Here is a 14,534-nt window from a genome sequence, read left to right as displayed (position 1 = left end):
TATCCAGCGGAGGGTTCTGGGGACTCATTCACCCATGCATTCCCTACGCCGGCCACCAGTTCTTTCTCCCCGTTGTTGTCAACATGGTAAGAGCATCCATCCACATAGACAGTGGGCATTCCCTCACACTTGTCCCCTTCAAAGACTTTGTGGGGGGAATTAAGGTATGCCTCCATGTTGTCCTTTATTTTTAGACTTTCGTCCTCGAGACAGTTTTCTCTGGCACAATCATGCAAGTCAGCCAGACCTTGCGCGAGGGGACTCTTCTTGTTTTGGCCATATCTGACCTCCACAGGAAAGCCTTGCATTGACAGAATCCAGGAAGTAATTCGGGAATTACTCACATTTCCGGCCCAGATTCTGTCACTTTGGAGATATTGCAGAGGCTGGTGTGGAGTCTCCACTATGATGTGTTCCCCCTGGATAAACGGGCGGTAATTCTTCAATGCCCACACCGTTGCCAGGAGTGCCTTCTCACAATCGTTGAATTTTTCCTCCACAGAGGATAAAGTTTTGCTCGCATAGGAGATTACTTTATTGACCTTGTCATGCTTTTGGTATAATACTGCTGTCAAGCACGTATTAGAGAACCCCGTCTCCAGGAAGAACTCCTTGTTTCTGACAGGGTAAGCTAGGCAAGGCGCTTGTGAGAGGCTTCTTTTGAGTTGTCTTACTGCCTCGGCTTGTTCTGGACCCCATTCCCACTTGACCCCCCCTTCAAGAGATGAATCAGGGGTCTGGTGATCTCTGCGTAGCCCTCAATGAACTTTCTGCTGTAATTAGTCAGTCCAAGGAGGCTCCTTAGTTCCCGCAGAGTTGTGGGGTCCTTCAGTTTCTGAAGTGCTTCCACTTTCTTTTCCTGGGGACAGAGACCCTGAGGAGTAATCTCATGCCCCAAGAAATTAACACGGGTTCTACACCACTGTGCTTTCTGAAAGGAAAGTTTTGCTCCGGCGGCCCTCAACTGCGTCAGAACATAACAGATCTCCGCTATGTGTTCCTCCACAGATGAACTTTTGATGAGGACATCATCTACATAAGCAAGGTTACCCCTCGCACCCAGGTCGGGCATGGCCTTATGTAGGAAAATATTGAACTCATTACCGGAGTTGAGGTATCCGAAGGGAGTCCGGGTCCATGTATACTGCTGGCCCCCAAAGGTAAAAGCCAGTTTGTATTGGTCCTCCCTGCTGACAGGCACAGTCCAGTATCCATTGGTCAGGTCTATTGCAGTGAATACCTGTGACCCCTGGATCTGGGCCAGCCCTTGGTTAATGTAGGGAAGAGGCCATCGGGAAGTATGGACCCGTTTGTTGAGCTCCCTGAGGTCGGCGCAGAGTCTCCACTGGCCGTTTGGCTTTAATATTCCCAGCACCGGATTATTGAAGGTGCTGTGGATGGGACGGATTATTCCCCGGGACTCAAGGTTCTTAATTATTTCAGTAAGGGACTCCATTGATGCGAGAGGCAAGCGATATTGCTTCACAAACACAGGAGTCATGCCAGGGTCCGTGGGGATTGTTGTTGTGTGGATGTCCGTGCGACCACAGTCATAGGAGTCTACCGCAAAGAGATCTTGGAAATCCAAGAAAACTTGTTTCAACTTTTGCTTTTGTTCCAGAGTCACACAGGCATCAGCTAGGTTGACTCTCTCTTCCACCATCTGCCTGAAGCCTGGAAAGACTTCTGGTTTGGCTATCTCAGCGGCCTCCTCCAGCTGGGTGGAGAAGTCCCTGGTCAGAGTGCTGATTTGGACTGGAGGCTTCAGGTGGGAAAGGCAGCCCTCATGGACCTGGAAAATCACCTCATCCCTCCTGAAGTCACAAGTCACATCTTCCTTACCATAAGGGCAAGAAGTGTACACCAGGAAGTTCCCCCCATGCCGGGTAAAAATCCTGTCTGGTGTTGTGTCGTCATCACTGTTACTGTCAAAGCAGTCCTTGGGGATTGGCCCTAACAGTTCATTACCTAAATCTATGGAAAAATGTCGGTCATCAACCGCCATTCCAATAATGGTGCCTGCGGCTAGAGTGATACTCTTTAAGTCACTGTTATCCACCTCTATTGGAATGGTGTCATGTTCTATGTTGACTAATGTTGTTGGGTTTACTCCCAACCCTTGCTGTTGGAGAGAAGCATTTAGATGAATATAAGCATCAGGGTTTTTCAATTTCTGTCCTCTTTTAACTTTCACTTCCAGGGAGAATTGTCGGGTCCTTTCTGGGATGGTGACTTCCTCTCCAATATGAATTTCAATTGGATAAGGCAGCAGTTGCGATGACCTAAATGCTTTCTCTGGATCCTCAAAGCCCATGGGATTATCCGCTAATCGGGACCAAGCTTTGAAGTTTGTTAGGTCCAAACTAATGGCAAAGCGAATGAGAATATCACTGCCTAAGTAAAAGGTGGCAGTGACGTCTCGCATGACCGAACAATTATGAACTATGCTCTTGTTGCCTATGGAGATTTTGAGCATACACCTGCTTGGCAGGAGATGTTTGGAGTTGGGTATTTCCAGATCCGTTTCCTCTTTGTCTATCAGTCTAAATGTGGGAATGGCTGGATCTTTTGGGAGTTGGCGGAACATGGCTTCGCTGATGAAGCTCTTACTGTTGTTCACACACACTTGTGCGAGAACAGAGTCTTTCCCTTCATTTAACTGAACAAGGATGAACAACTGATCTCCAATTTTCTGAATATCAGCCAGGCTCTGAGCTGATTTCTCATCTTTCTGGACTATAGTAGTGGGAATGTCTGATTGTGTATTGGTAAAGAATTTCAGAGTGTTTCCTTCCAGTGTGGAATGCCACCTTAGACTGGAAGGAAGGTTGATTTTCAGAAATAGAGAGGACCCCCCATCACCAGTCTGTTGTCCTACTGCTATTACTGTCACGTCTGGAATTTGGTTCTTCTGGAAGTGAAATTCTACTTGGTCAGATTTTTGTTCAACCATGTGGCATGTTCCGTTTAAACTGACAGGGTTGACGCTCTGTTTCAATTTTATTGGTTGGCTAGTCTGTGTCCAGAGGACCTTGTTTACACAATCTATTGGGGTGTCAACCTTCCCAGGAGGTCATTCCCTAGTAAACAAGGGGTGCCCTCTGGAGTCACAACCATGACCGGGTGCTTCACCTTGTGTCGCCCAATTTTAATGTCCAAAACCGCTGTCCCCTCGACGGGAATTTCCTTCCTATCAAAGTTCTGAAGTTGTCCAGGAAGAGAGGTGAGAGGAATTTGATAATTCTCCCGCCTTCCTGAATTCAGTTTATCAAAGGCCTTTTTGGACAGAAGGGTAGCTTGGGATCCAGTGTCCACCAGTGCCAAAATTGTACCCTGCCCATGTATTTGTACCGGGGCATAGTATCTTCCCCCCTTCTGAGCAAGGGGGAACAGATAATGTACATTTTTGGACAACTGGTGGGTGAGTTTTTTAGTTTTGGACATTGAGAGAGAAGAGATTTGGGCAGAATTCGGTGGGGAGTCTAGGGAATCTGAAAAGGAAAGGTGGCAACTAGAGATGGGAGAAGTTTTGACTTCCTCTGGTTCCGGTTCTGGGCCGCCCCCCCATTTTGGAGGCAGTCACCAGGATGGGTTTGAACCAGGGGATTTTCATGTTGTTGGTTCTGGGACTGGATGATGGGCGGCGCTAGCTCAGTCCCCCCATCTACCCAGTCTGGATTTGAATCCTTTGGGACCCATTTTTCTTTGGGAGGAGTTCCCCCCTCTCTGAATGAGAAGATCCTTTTCCCAGAATCCTCTGAGGACCCCTCTCCTTAAAATTGGAAGATCTGTACCTCCTCCACAAAATGGGTCTGTTTGGGCACTTTGTTTCTCCTACCCCTCCCCCCCTGCTCCTTAGGTGGCAGACCTTCCGGGGCAGGAAATTTTGGTTCCGGTTCCTCGGTTTCCAGGGGCTTTTTACAAGTGGGGAAGGAATCTTCCTCCAAGGCTTTACACCCCCTTCCCCTTGCGCTGCCTCCCTGGGAACCGGTGGGTTGTCGGGGTGCTGCCCTATCATTGTTCTGGAGCACCAGGTCCAGAGTTGGAGGCATTCTGTGCCGGCGTGCCCATCTGAGGGTTCTGTTGAGCCCTCAGCATACGATCCAGATCCTGTGCCATGCTTTGGACCTGGCGTTCTAACTGTGACTCCCGCTCAGGCTGATACGGGGTTCTCATTTCTCCCCTGGGCAGATCCCGGGAAGGGTAGCTATCCCGCCTCTGGTAATACCACGGGTTGGGAAGATTTGGGTACCCCTCCACCCTTGCCATTTGCGGGACTATCTCCTTGGCTCCCTGTCTGTGACTGGCCCGAGGGCCTTCTGGGCTTGGAATTATTCTGCTGTACAGGCGGGTTTTTAGGCCCCCCATCTCGAAATCCAAAATGGGGGCAACCTTTTCCTCTGCCACCTTAGCAGCAGCAGACGTGTTGGTTGGTTTGGGGCTTTTCGGAACATTGTTGTTTTCTATGGGCTTTTGCACCTCATAGATCTGGGTGGCCTGTTCAATGACCCAGTCTAGTGATCTTTTCTCATGAAAATCCCTCACTAGCTGGGTCATGATGTATTTTGTTAGAGCATGGAAAAAAGTATTAACAAATTCTTTGCTGTCCGTGCGCACCCCTCTGGTAGTCTGCGCAAAGGCACGCTTTAACTCCTGCACAAATTCTTGTGGGGCCTGATCCTCCCCACATTGCAAGTTGTAGGCTGCCTTGCAAGCCTCTTGGGGATTTCTGTGAACAGAAAAATGCTTCAAGATGGCCGCCCTATATGTGGACCATCTTGAATGATTTTGGTCCTCCAGCCCTGCAAAGAAACTGGAGTATTCTGGTGAAAAGGTCCATTTCACATACTGAATGCAGCTACTATACTAATGTCTTTCAAATGGAAAGTTTCCATCATCTGCTCAAAGAGCTCCAAGTGCTCCCAAACAGAATACTTAGCGTTCTTATGATAAGGCATGATGACGCTCCTTATTGCCTTGATCTGTTTTAAGGGGTCCTTAAGCAAGGCCCTTTTTTGCCTTATTGGCCTTCTTGGCTCGGGTAACCCTGGTCCATTCATCCTCTGACTCAGAGGCAATGCTCCCAGAGGTGCCCGTCTGGTCTTCTAGGTTCTCCCGGATTCTGCGAGCCTGGGAATGGCTGGCAGAATGTGGGGACCTAGTCTCCTGTGTCCTGGGGCACTCAGAAGAGTCTTCTGATTCCTCCTTGCTCCCAGGATTTGATGGGTACACCACCCCCCACTGTCCTAGCTAGGCAGAGGTTTTCAGGATGCCCTTAGTGAGCCTACTCTCCTGGAATTCCACACTTAATTTCACTGTACTTGGGTACCCTTACCCAGATGCCCGCCCATCAATTCCTGGGAGGTGCTGGTCTATGAGCCCCATACTTCTGAGTGGATAGTAATCTGCCATCTCCGTGGCCCTGGGCTCATGTGCGCCAGTGGACATGGGGATGGCAGAGTCCAGGGACTGGGAGAGATGAAGGCCTCTGGTCCTAGGGTTCCTGAGGTTATGCTCAGGTGTTTCCCTTTCCCAGCAAATCTCATCTCTATCAGCCCCTGCTCCCTGTTGCCATGCAAGAACTTGAGCTTTCTGTTCCTCAATCAAGGCCTTACTAGTCTCTATCAGTCTCTCTTGCATGGCTACCTGCCTGTGGAGCCTATCATTTTTCTCACAGACATACTCATTTTCTCTCTGTGCTTCCTGGTTTGTCTTTGAGTACTGGGCCAGTCTTTGCTGTTGAGGCTTGCCTCCTGAGTCCTGTCCATACTGGCCTGCTCCTTCCTTGCCAGAGAATCTTCCACCCTCCTGGTGTGCTCTAACAATCTATCATGCTCTTTTTGGAGGTCACTCAGTCCCTGGAGGGCCAGGTGATTTTCTTCCAGTTTCCCTTTTAAGTGACAGACTTTCTGGCCTAAGGTGTCCCTTTCTTGAGCAAGAGCCTGCCTCTATGCCGCCAGGTTGTCCCTCTGTCTTTGAAGGGCACCAGCTCTCTGGCGCTCTTCATCAAACTCTGCCTGGGTGTCCAGGTCTTTCAGAATTAATTTGTTGCTCTCTGCCTTCTCTCTATCTAGGTGGCTTTGCAGAGTGACTACCTGCTCTGGGCATACCCTGTTGAAGTCCAGTTGTTGTTCCAGATTTTTCTGGCTTTGCAGTAGAGAGTCCACACTTTCTTGGTACTCCTTCTGCAAGGCCAGAATTCTGGTATCCGGTTCTGCCTTTTCCTGCTGCAGGATACCCATATCCTCTTTTATTTTAACTATATACTGCCTACTTTCATTTTCTGACTCCTGGCTCTTCTGCAGCCTCTGCTCAGAAGAGTCCAGATCAGATTGGGCCCTTTCTAATGCCATCAGTTGCCTACTTGCCAGATCTTGGCCTTCAGCATATTTATCCTGTATGGCTCCAATAGATAAATATAAATATGCCGCTATCTTGGCAATCTTATTTTGCTCATCCTTGGATTTAGAGGCCATATATAGTTCACTCAGGGCCACATGTAAGGGACCCTGATCTCTCCAGATATCTAACCCTGTTGCAGTGATCTGTTGTGTGATTGACTGCAACCACACATTCTGGTCCTGCTCAGTCCACTCACCTCTCACAAATAACTTATGTAAAAGGTGTTCTCTAGCTATCTTGATGTCTACCAATGTCGCCATTTTGGAAATATTGATTTCCTTCCTGATCTACAGAAGTTTTTTATTTTATTTTGCAAAACAAACCGTTTCCTTACAGCGCTCCCTTTTGAGGGGTGCTTTTACAGTGTAACACAGCGTAGTAGCCCAACAGGATTTATGTATCCTGTCAGTTAGCACACTGTATTAAGCTGCACAAGTGGTAGATCTAATCCAGAAATCCCGGCCTCGAGCCCCAAATCTGTTAGTGATTTCAATCCAGCACTCCAACTAAGTCAATGCCTAGTATGGGGTGACCAATGGAATCCCTTATTTATAGATTTTTATGTCAAAAGTTCTTTTAATTCTGGATGATGTACCCTTATATAACGCCCCTCTCTTTGAATCCCCCGGTCTCACTGAACCAAGAAACAGGTTTCTTTTGCAAATTAAAAGATTTATTTGAAGAATTGAACAATACGTAGATTATACTTGTATGAATATGAATAATATCTGAATATCACACTTAAGAATATGAACAATGATCAGCAATGGGTAATATTACAATATCAATAATCTCTTTAATCAATTAGGAGTAGGAATAGGAAGAATAATGTAGCAGATAATAACTTTGTGTGGTTCAAGGAAATGCAATGATATGAAAGAATGCAACACAGAAGAAACCTGATATGAATTCAACCAAAGACAATATAATCACTCCTTCTCCCTGTTGTTACTCACTCCCCCCAATATGCAATATGAAGAGATGAATGAGGGCACACAGGTTTCAGGAATAACAATCAACAATTGCAGTTTCAATCCCGATTCCCCCCAGCAGGAATGATTTTAAAGCAGGTCAATTGCTTTTAAATGTAATATGAATTGGATGGGAAAAATGCTAAAATGATTTTATTCACTAAAAGAGATTCGGAACAAGTGGGAGTTGCTTTGGATAAGTTCAGGGAAACACTAGCAATCATTGTTGAATGGTTAGCAGATAGAAAACGAAATTCAGAAGTTGAAAACAAGAAATAGCTGTTTTACATGGAATGAAATTGAGCCAAATGCGAAATCGCTGCAACTTTTCCGTGTGCGGGAAACGCTATTATGGAAAAACTATAAGAAATTGGAATGACATATTGGGTTTATTTGAAAGCTGGGGATGTTAGCTTCAAAACGACATTTAGCTTTCGTTTCTAGGACGTACGGTTTATAAAGTTACAGAGGTTTTAGTCAAGGTAGGTTTTTCTCATAAGAGTTAAGATTTCAAAATGAAAGATGCGCTGTTGAAGATTTGGAACAAAGATTTCTTAACACTAAAGAGTCTATGGAGCAGCAAACTACACGACAGCCCAGCCACCTATCCAGAGGCACCTCCGGATGGTTTCTATCTGCACGAGACGATTGCCTTTCTCCAGAAAATATATATTAGCGCCAAGATAATTATCACTAAAATTATCAAGGATTATGTGGAGGAGAGAAGACAAAAGAGATTCAATAATGCAGTTATGGATAGGTTGGAATGGTTGGATTGGGTTACTTAATACTAAGAGGTTGGTTATGGACAGTTCCACACTAAATACTTACAACTATGGCTTTGGAATGGAATGGACCCGCCAAAGATCTGGTCAAAGGTTTGGACTTCACTCACCACCGGACAGGCTTCAGGGCACCTGGACTCTGCTCTCAGCAAGGCACTCTGGTCTGTGCGGCCTCTGGGATTGGATCTGACGGGTTCTGTGTTACAGCTCTGCTGGACTGATCTGGATCTTGGGTTCTAGCACGGTTCGTGGCCAGTAGCAGCGACAGCTCAGCTAGGCTGTTGTATCAGTTAGGTTAGGCCCTGTGGAAGTTAGGGATTAATCAGGTTTGCAAGATTTTTAAAGGCCTGCTGAAAAGGGTTCCGCTTTTTGGGTTAGGCCTCCGATTCAGGGTTCTAGAGTCTGGTTCTAAAGTCTGGATCTGGAGTGTGGTAATGGAGTCTGGATCTTCCTGCAGGGTGCTTAGCCAGTGGATCAGTTGATGAGTGAGAAAGTGTGTGTTTGTGGGTTCTAAACAGTCCCTATTGTCTATGCCCAACCTTCTAAGGATCTGATAGGTCAGATAATTTCCCCTCTCCTGATTGGAGGAAGGAACAGTGTGTCATCATGTGTCATCATGTGTCATGTTTATGGCTTAGGGAGATAACCTCCCCTTTGCTTTTGTACAGTACATCTTATTTTTCATAAAAATATTTACATATATATATATATATATAAATATATACATATTTACATGATATATCGACCACAGTGTGGGAAACCTTAACTTTTAAACACAATGGGCCTCATCACGAGTTGGGCGGTAACGCCGGCGCTATTACCACAGGCGCTATTAGCCCTACCGCCAAACCCCGCGGAACTTTTAGCGCCGGATCGCAGGTTTGGCGGAACGGTTAGTACCCATTCCCCATTGGGCCCATTCTGGAATTCCTCATTCCCATTGGGCCCAATGGGGAAAATTTCTGCAAATTCACCGGCGGTAATAGTGCCAAAAATCGGCAAATTTGCCACGGATTTCCGCCAAGGCCATGATCTGGTGGACCCTTAAATGCGGCGGTAATAGCGCTACCATCGCATTTAAGGGTTACCACCAGACTCGTGATGAGGCCCAATGTCTGAAATTGTCTTGTCCTAAAAAATAACTTACATTTTTAACAAATACATCAACCAATTTCTTACTTCAAGCCTTTTTAAAATATAGTTTTGCATTGTACCCACCTCTTAGGCTTCTGATAGCAAGTCTTTCTTTGGCACAGTTTGAGTTCAATATACAACTTTACACATGACAGGTTTTAAAATCGCCAGCTTCTGACAGAGGTGAGTAACGGTATTACACCCATTTTTGAAAGATTTATTCCAGCAACCATCTTCAAAAGTGGACTTTGTTCTTATGACATATACTCCTGCTGACATTATATTTACGTGGATTCTTGAAGTAGAATGATGTTCACCACCCAACAAGGAGGTTGGATCTTTTTGGGTGGTTGGTGAGCCATGATTTTTGCAAATTTGACAGCCAGGGAAAAACAGATTTTTAAAACAGCTTTGTGTTTCTTTTGCAGTGATTTTGCTCTGTGGGCAGCCAAATGATGGGTTTTGGCAGTGGTCTCCTGTATTACCACTGACATAGGCAAAAGTGGATGGCGGCCTATTTTTCAGATTTTTACTGCACACTTTCTGGTGATTTTTAACAAGCAGCATGCTTTCCCGCCGCCCTTCTGATGTTTCTGCTGCAAGCAATGCACAGTAATGTTGCAGGGCCTGGACTAGTAGGTTGAAACATCCCACAGGTTTTAACTCCTTAACTTCTCCTTGGCAGTAAAAAGTAAAAAAAACACTTGCAGACAGGAACGTTCAGCCTCTGGACAACAGGGGATTTTTGCAGCACCTCCAACACAACAAACACTCCACGCAGTCTGTGACGCTCCACCTAATGCAGTGAGTTTTTAACTCCTCAGCTGCTCCTTGGCAGTAAAAAGTGCAAAAACACTTGCAGACAGGAACGTTCAGCCTCTGGACAACAGAGGATTTTAGCAGCACCTCCAACTCAAGAAACACTCCATGCACTTTGCACACTTCTTAGGTGTTCCTTCCAAAGTAAATCTGAGAACTGATGATTGGACTGAAGCTAGCCCAATTTAGTGATTCAATCCATGTCCTTAGAAACTTGCATTCTGACAAAACACCCAAATTGCTCTGTGCTACAGGAGGTGGGGGGTTGGATGCAGTAAGAAAAAAGATGGTGGGACCTTCCTCCAGTTGTCAAGAGCTCCATCTGCCCACACTAACCCCACCTCCTTCCCTTCCTAATAGAAGAAAATGCCTTTAGATATTCAGCACTTTGGTGTGTGGATACTCCTGTACTCCTGTGTGAATGGTTGTGCTCCTTTAATTCATGTTTCCAGGGCAGCTTCCTGTGCAGTTGCTGTCTTTTGGGAATGCCGTTACCTGCTCTCACAAAAGGAACACAGATAGACAATTCCCCATGGCTACAGTCTTGGTAGCATTATCAAAGACAGCCTTGTCTGGGGAGAATACACAGAGTCCTTGCATAGCTGTGCTGGGCTCACAGTGAGGATGCATGTGCGACATTAAACTGTTGTGCCTGTAATAATTATGAGAGTTAACATCAACCATACCATAACTCAGATGTGGCTCATATTTAAAGTGGAATCCTCCACCAGAATATAAACTCATAACTATAGAGTTTTGGTACAGGGGTGCATGTCCTAAATTCCACCCCTGCACTGCAGGGAGTTTGATGTCACTGCAGCTGTCAGATGGGCACTTGTGCCCTCTGAACCTGCTCTTTGCACTGCAGGTCAGACTACTAATGCAGCGGGGCACAGGTGTACACTATGCTTTTGAAATTGAATTTATGAAAGGTGTATATTGTTGGCAGATTACCCTTTCAGACATGGAATTAGCCACATAATTGTATTAATTAATCACAATACGAAAGAATCCATGGCTTCTACACCCTTACCAAATGGCAAACCTTCACAGTAAAAACTCTTCCCTTTAGAGCCATCAAATGTATTGCTTCTCCCCTACCATTGTACCATTGCAGAGTGGTTCATTGCTGCTTAAATCTAGATTGATGCTCAATAAAAGCACCCTAAATTAAATAACTACAAATGTATGATCCAGAAGCGTGATGCATATTGTCTTAAATCACACATGCGCTACAGACTTTACAGAATATGGTGCTTATTTCTAGAAACCAATTACATCAATGATGGTGTTTTGTCCATTCCCTCTTCTAGGTCTGTAGTGATGCAATAGTCTCTTTTAAATTATTTTCTCCATGATTTGCTGTAACATGAAATGGAAATATGCAAAGAAATAGAAAAGAAAAAAAAAACTGCAAGGCACCGAAAGGAAAGTCAAATGAAGGTATCAATTTAAATTGTCTTCCCATTCCTGCACACTTACTGTACACATTGTTCAAAGCCATTTTAGATGATAGAGCTGCTGGAATTAATGATGCACCAGGGACATCTAGCATAAAAAAATGATTCAACAAACCAATAATTATCCCAAACATATAGTGGAGTGAGGATGTACTTTTCGTCAAATATAATGAGTATGCGTGGTCTAGTCTTGCTATCTTGCCTCCTACCGCCCCCTCACATGCTAGTTTCAATCCCCACCTCACTGCAATCTCAACTCAAGCTTTTGTTGATGAATACTCTGGCCATATTTCCCTATCACACTTCTGCATAGACCCACATCAGTGACTGTTTCCATCTGAACGATCAATTGATTTGCTAAGATCCAAGTTCTGTCTTCACAAAGATAACATTTACACAAAGACACAGATTAGTTCAGAATTTAACAAACCGAACGACGTTTTTCATATAACAATTTTAACTCCATGAGAAAAGTACTCGTGCATTGCATTTTAATTGCAAAACGAAGCAAGAATATCCAACACCACTGAGCAATACTCTAACCCCTTAAGTGCCAGACTATTATGCAAAAAGGACGAACATTCTCGTCCTTGGCACTTTGCGATATTCATACTGCTTTTGTTTTTATGATTCCTTACTCATCGTATTAAGGATTAATTTTCAGCAGGTGATGGCCTAATCATTCTAAATGTGTTAATTTCAGACCGAGCATATCAACTAGTATGTGTTAGGGATGTCAGAAGGGGAGGAACCATGGGAAACCGAGAGAAAGCAGCATCATAGCAGAGTGTCACATTTCTGTCAACGCTGTGAAGTGGCACAGTTTGTCATTTTAACTGCCCAGTGCTTCTTCCTTTACAATGTGCATCTTTGTTTAGAATAGTTTATAGCCCCCTTGAATACATTTGTAACATAGAGCATCACAGAGTCTGACAGCCACCACTGATCCAGCCCATTACACCTTTTAATCTCTAACCCAAGAAGAGAGAATGTGTTCCTTTGCCGTTATCGCTTTCATCAATTCATCTTTCTGCTAACATATGATGCAAGTGAAGTAGTGCTAACATGTGATGCAGTGGGGTCATCCTGACTAGTGGCATATTGGGCTGATCTGTAAAAATGCCTTATTCTTGTCAGGCAACATTGCTGCTACTTTCATTAGCTGCAAAACACTACTATATGAATGAGCTAATTAGATAACACTCAAAGGCGGTCGACAATGACTTTTTTTCATGTTGTACTTGCTACTCTCCTGGAAAAGTGCCTGGGAAGACGAGTGCTTTTCCACGCGGCCTTATCCCATGTTAGCTTATCATTAGCCATTAAATCACAGGAGATGATGTCTGCAAGCAATACGTGCTTTGCCGTTCTCTGGTCTGGCAAGGGGTTCCCTCGGTTGTCAAAGCATGGAGTTATGGAACTGAACTGTGACCCTTCAGATTTAGTGCTTTTGTTTCTTCAGCCTTCTGAGAGCCTTTGCTACGCATAACGGATCCACGTGCCCCCTGTGGGGTGGGATTAGCCAGAGTGATTACGTTGTAAGGGTTGCCTTCTTGTTGCATCTCTGCACCGGTCTGTCCAGTGGCCCCAGCTAGTATGCTGCAGGCGACCACACACACACCATAAATGTTTTTTGAGAGGTCATTTCACAATTTATGCTTGTCACAACGTGTTTTGACCAGATGAAGGCTGGGTTGGTGTTTGGTAATCAACCCCACAGTCGAAACTCGAGTTGACAGACAGACTGATGCATGCTCTTTGAACCTGCTCTGAATAGGCTTTGCAACAGCCACTCAAACTGATGTCCGCGTGGTTTCACTAATAAACAGGGCACGTTGTACGAAACAACTGTGCTAGGTTGATATTCAGTGCAACCTGCTGATGTTTGATTTGCATTCACATGTTTGCACACCAAAGCCAGGTTTTGCACATTATAGGTTTTTTTCCAATATAGTGTATGTTGTTTGTCATAGGTGGAGTTGAGTGTGTTTATGTACAACTGAATGGTGTTGTGTTGTTTTCAATATGTGACATTGTCTGTTTTTGTCTTAAAATTGCTGTTCTTCGACATATGTGTTTGTAAATGTAGCCACATCCTAAAAACATGCTGCTGCTGTCGTATTGAATGTTCATTTTATACATTTGAGTACATTCTTAAGATATTAAAGGATAGTTCCGGGACTTTTTTTTTATTGTCCCTACGGGTCGGCCATGTGTTTGTAAGCATAAATCGGTAGATCGTAGGAAACTTTCCTATGGACCTTACCCGACTTTTCGCCCATTATCGCACTCGAAATCAGCCTCCATTTTGTGATAATCCTATCATTTCGCCCCATCGACCTGGCTCACCTGCCTTTGCGGCACTAAATCAAATCCCCCGCCCCTGAGCCTGACATCAGCAGACGCGTACTGCCCATTTCAAGCACGTCTCGTGTCAACAATCGCTGCGCCTCAGCTATTGACGTGTTGCCATGGAAATGGCAGGACGCCTCTTTCCCCAATAAGTATTAACAGACCGTTTCGCAACATACAGCAGCAGATTTTCGATTCCATTCCTCTCTCTGTGTTACTTTGAGTATTCTGTGACTCGTTTCAGTGCTCTGGTCAGCTACCTTCGCCGCTTGTAGCCCGTGTGAACACCTGTACCATCTCTGTAAATTATTTTACTATCTTTAACACCACAAAAGCCACAATAATGCCGTATATGTACGAGCCCGAGTACACCGAGGAGGAACTATTGGAAAGGCAAGCACGCGAAAACGATGGGGATTCGGACGGCAGTTGGGAGGACCAGTCAACGGATGAAGAGCCTGGACCATGTCGCATGGACGGCGTCTCCACCTGGTGCACGTGCAATCGGTGCGAGCTAATGCCAACTGAGGAGGAGAACTGCTGCTGCCGTGAAAATTCCGGGTGCTTGGCCTACATTTCGGAAAGCGAGCAAAGTCTGCAGGAAGGCGAGC

Source organism: Ambystoma mexicanum, chromosome 5p, assembly GCF_040938575.1.
Source record: "Ambystoma mexicanum isolate Mex_15411 chromosome 5p, UKY_AmexF1_1, whole genome shotgun sequence".
NCBI classification, from domain to species: Eukaryota; Metazoa; Chordata; class Amphibia; order Caudata; family Ambystomatidae; genus Ambystoma; species Ambystoma mexicanum.
This window is presented reverse-complemented; position numbering follows the sequence as displayed.